We start from the raw sequence: 4,982 nt of genomic DNA, 5'->3' as shown, positions 1-4,982 counted from the left end.
GACTAGCTATCCTAAACCCAACTCATTTTGTATCCAACATTAAAAAAAAACGAACCATGTAATGGAAAAATCAGGTTAGAGACTCAAACCAAACGTATACACAGTGAATCAATGAAACACCGGGAAATAGTCCATAGCTTTAAAATATTCGATGAACCTAAGCTTCATTCATACCTTGCTCCTCACAAGAGTTTCTGCAAAAATGGAGAAGACCAAACACACTTGATGAGATGGTCACAGTTTGATTCCTCTGTAGCAAGAAACTGAGGTTTCCTTATTACAACCAGTCATTTTGTTATATCGTTGCATTATGCACGCCCCCTGGAGTAATCCATGTTGAAAAGCATATTCCTGCGGTTCTATGATCCCATCCTGATTTGAAACTTCTTGGCCAGTGAGTCCACCTGAACATCCTTTTTATAGTCTAGTTCCCTGAGACATCTCCTTCTTAGATTTTCCAATGTCTCCTTTGACGGTTCAATTCCAGCATTAATCTGTTGATCCAAAAACCATGAATTTGTTTCTCACAACACAAATCTTTCTGCCATAGTGGTTCGGTTTTCAATTCTGGTTTACCATGTCATCACTGACGGCCATAGCTGACCTGGGATCCCGGTTAATGAGATGAGCATCAACCAGCAATGAATACGTCCGGGCATCAGGTTTAACTCCTTCTCCAGCCAGATGAGTGTATACTTTTGATATCTTGCATATTTACATTGTTTTGTCCATTTATTCATGTGCATTTTCATCATATAGATTAGGATTTAGCCATGTCTAGGTTGCATTTTGCATACATATGTCTCTATTAGGTATTGGAGTACCACATGGAGTTCCTGGAGACATTTGGGTGCATTTGGAGCTCAAAGGAGGTGATTAGAGTGATCTTTGGACGAGCACTGTCTGGAGCGACTACATGAAGTCGCTGTGCACCACATCCCGGAGCGACTTTCCCAGAGCGACCGCACGAAGTCGCTCGCGTTTTCACGTCCGGAGACACACAGATTTGACCCTGAAGCGACCTCCCAGAGCGACGTGCCGAAGTCGCTCCCGATGTTCAGAGCGACCTGTTGGAGCGACACACCAAGGTCGCTCGCGTCCTCTCGTCCAGAGACACCAAAATCGAGCATCCTGGAGCGACCTCTCAGAACTATCTACCAAGGTCGCTCCAAGCCAGAGCGACCAGCCCAGAGCGACTATCTCAAGTCGCTCCAGCCAGAGCGACCAGCCAGAGCGACCAGCCAGAGCGACCAGCTCAAGTCTCTCGCGTTTTGAAGGGGCGAGACACGAAGAAACGCATCGGGAGCGACCTCCTGGAGCGGCTATGCTAGGTCACTCCGCGTGTTTTGCTTGGACGATTTTTATGTTATTTCAGGGGCCTTTTGGTCATTTGTTTTGTTGTTTTTATATTGCCTAAACCTAAGTTAAGTACTTAGGTAATCGATGGGAGGCAGAGAATCTTTTTTCTGGAGAACAACTAGTAAAAACTTCTTTTGATTCAGATTTCATTGCTTTCATCTTGTGTTCTTGTTGATTTCTTATCTATTCCTCTACATGACTAATCTGAAATCCAATATGGGTTTAAGAGGAATCATGGAGATTAGTGAGTAATTACTTTTTGAATTCATGGGTTAGGGATATTAAGGGTGATTAGGTTAGTTCTAGGATGTTTTAGTGTAGATCATTCTTGTTCCTTGCTAGTAGAGTATTCATAATGCATCTTCTGAGTTGGCCACTCAAAAGTTAATCAATAGGCATTTCCCACCCAAAAGGTGTTTGATGAAATGCCCGAGACAACTCTCCTAGGCTTTTAGTATACTTTGCCAAAGACATTTGTTGTTAAAGGTGCTAAGATAGCTAATAGACTTGTTAGTACTGATTGCTTTCACATTATTCAACCAAATACATTTGATGGTTGAGATATGTTAGCAAATGAGTATTCATCTAGACATAGAGCTTGCTTAGAATTGTGTCTAGGCTTAAGATCGATAGTTTGATTGATCATTTGCCATCCTTAGTTCGATACTTGATCACCCAAGATCTAATCCCTATGCCCATGAGTTATCTTTTCCCTTAGTCAAGAAAGTATCATTCTGTAATTGCTTTCTAGTATTAGTAGTAGTTTCAAACCCATCTAAATCATTGGTTGCACTTAGATTAAGTGAGTACTTGCATTCTCGGTGCTTTGATATCCCTCAGAACTGGTTCGACAATCATTTATACTACAACATTTGTATTAGGAGACTTGAAAACTCCTAACATCAACTTTTTGTACGCTCAGAAGTCTGCAAAGCAAACAAGCTTGTGATTGTTCTTCCAAAGAAATAAAAATACTAAAGAGAGACAATCATATGACATGGAAACATCACCTTCTTGACCTTCCCAAATGCATATATTAAAGCATTGTATGATGATATCTTGCATATTTACATTGTTTTATCCATTTATTCATGTGCATTTTCATCATATAAATTAGGATTTAGTCATGTCTAGGTTGCATTTTGCATACATATGTCTCTATTAGGTATTGGAGTACCACATGGAGTTCCTGAAGACATTTGGGTGCATTTAGAGCTCAAAGGAGGTGATTAGAGTGATCTTTGGACGAGCACTGCCTGGAGCGACTACATGAAGTCGCTGTGCACCACATCCCGGAGCGACCGCACGAAGTCGCTCGCGTTTTCACGTCCGGAGACACACAAATTTGACCCTGGAGCGACCTCCCAGAGCGACGTGCCGAAGTCGCTCCCGATGTTCAGAGCGACCTGTTGGAGCGACACACCAAGGTCGCTCGCGTCCTTTCGTCTGGAGACACCAAAATCAAGCATCCTGGAGCGACCTCTCTGAGCGACCTACCAAGGTCGCTCCCAGCCCAGAGCGACTATCTCAAGTCGCTCCAGCCAGAGTGACCAGCCAGAGCGACCAGCTCAAGTCGCTCGCGTTTTGACGGGGCGAGACACGAAGAAACGCGTCGGAAGCGACCTCCTGGAGCGGCTATGCTAGGTCGCTCCGCGTGTTTTGCTTGGACGATTTTATGTTATTTCAGGGGCCTTTTGGTCATTTTTTTTGTTGTTTTACATTGCCTAAACCTAAGTTAAGTACTGTGGGAAGCCATTGGAGGCAGAACAATCTCTTTTCTAGAGAACAACTAGTAAAACTTCTTTTGATTCAGATTTCATTGCTTTCATCTTGTGTTCTTGTTGATTTCTTATCTATTCCTCTACATGATTAATCTGAAATCCAATATGGGTTTAAGAGGAATCATGGAGATTAGTGAGTAATCACCTTTTGAATTCATGGGTTAGGGAGATCGAGGGTGATTAGGTTAGTTCTAGGTTGTTTTAGTGTAGATCATTCTTGTTCCTTGCTAGTAGAGTATTCATAATGCATCTTCTGAGTTGGCCACTCAAAAGTTGATCAATAGGCATTTCCCACCCAAAAGGTGTTTGATGAAATGCCTGAGACAACTCTCCTAGGCTTTTAGTATACTTTGCCAAAGATATTTGTTGTTAAAGGTGCTAAGATAGCTAATAGACTTGTTAGTAATGATTGCTTTCACATTATTCAACCAAAGACATTTGATGTTTGAGATATGTTAGCAAATGAGCATTCATCTAGACATAGAGCTTGCTTAGAATTGTGTCTAGGCTTAAGGTCGATAGTTTGATTGATCATTTGCCATCCTTAGTTCGATACTTGATCACCCAAGGTCTAATCCCTATACCCATGAGTTCTCTTTTCCCTTAGTCAAGAAAGTATCATTCTGTAATTGCTTTCTAGTATTAGTAGTAGTTTCAAACCCATCTAAATCATTGGTTGCACTTAGATTAAGTGAGTACTTGCATTCTCGGTGCTTTGATATCCCTCAGAACTGGTTCGACAATCATTTATACTACAACATTTGTCTTAGGAGCCTTGAAAACTCTTAACATCAAATTGGCGCCGTTGCCAAATTCTGAGTAGATTTGAACATTGAGATTTAGTCACTTACTTGAGACTAAGTCATTTTTATTTTTTTTTGTTACTGATTCTCCTTCTTCACCTCCCTTTCATCTACAGGTGTATGAACTTGCGGAGCAGGGGTCCATCAAACCTAGTTCCAAAAGCCGCAGACATCAGAGCTTTAGAGAGAGAGTGTGCTAGAAAGAGAAGAGAAGAAGACCAACAGTCTCACTTGCAGAGATTGGATACTGATATGGGAGACATACCTCAAAATGATGCCAACAACGTTCCACAAAACCAACAGCGAGCAGCTCGACCCATTGGCACTTATGACCGCCCTAACATTCATGGTCATAGATTGGGAATCCGAGCACCCGCCGTGGCAGCCAACAACTTTGAGATCAAATCAGGACTCCTCAACGTGATCGAGAACAACAAATATCATGGCTTGGCTTTAGAGGACCCATTCGATCACTTGGACAAGTTCGACAGCTACTGTGGGTTGTCAAAAACCAATGGTGTGTCCGAAGATGCCTTAAAGCTCAAGCTACTCCCTTTCTCTTTGGGGGATAAGGCACGTCAGTGGGAGAAGTCTCTACCCAGCGACTCTATCACCACTTGGGATGACTGTAAGAAAGCATTCTTGGAGAAGTTCTTCTCTACTTCAAGAACTGCTAAGCTGAGAAATGAGATTTCTAGCTTTCAACAGAAGAACTTGGAAGGCTTCAGTGAAGCCTGAGAAAGATTCAAGGGCTACCAAGCTCAATGCCCACACCATGGTTTCTCTAAGGAGAGCTTGCTGAACACATTCTACCGTGGTGCTCTTCCTAAGTACATGGCCAGACTGGATACAACTAGCAATGAGTACTTCTTGGGGAGAACTGAGGAAGATGCAGATGAGCTGGTTGACAACATGGTAAAGAGTGATGCAGTCTACAGTGGAGACCATGACAGAGGCAGTCGAACATATGATAAGCAGACGAGGAAGGAGTTGAAAGCTCTACAGGATAAGATAGACATCCTCATTGCTGATAAAGCCA

The 4,982-nt window shown here is 42.5% G+C and overlaps 1 non-coding gene across 1 annotated transcript; it reads right to left on the bottom strand.

Annotated features, from left to right (window-relative positions):
• Window positions 1-4,618: 4,618 nt before the first annotated feature.
• Window positions 4,619-4,725, bottom strand: LOC125590763. The gene has a single exon (XR_007326766.1). It is a non-coding gene; the product is annotated as a small nucleolar RNA R71 (small nucleolar RNA).
• Between the last annotated feature and the right edge of the window lie 257 nt (window positions 4,726-4,982).

This window comes from Brassica napus, chromosome C7 (assembly GCF_020379485.1).
Source record: "Brassica napus cultivar Da-Ae chromosome C7, Da-Ae, whole genome shotgun sequence".
Classification (NCBI taxonomy): domain Eukaryota; kingdom Viridiplantae; phylum Streptophyta; class Magnoliopsida; order Brassicales; family Brassicaceae; genus Brassica; species Brassica napus.
The sequence above is the reverse complement of the archived record's forward strand: the minus strand, read 5'-3'. Positions and strand labels throughout refer to the sequence as shown.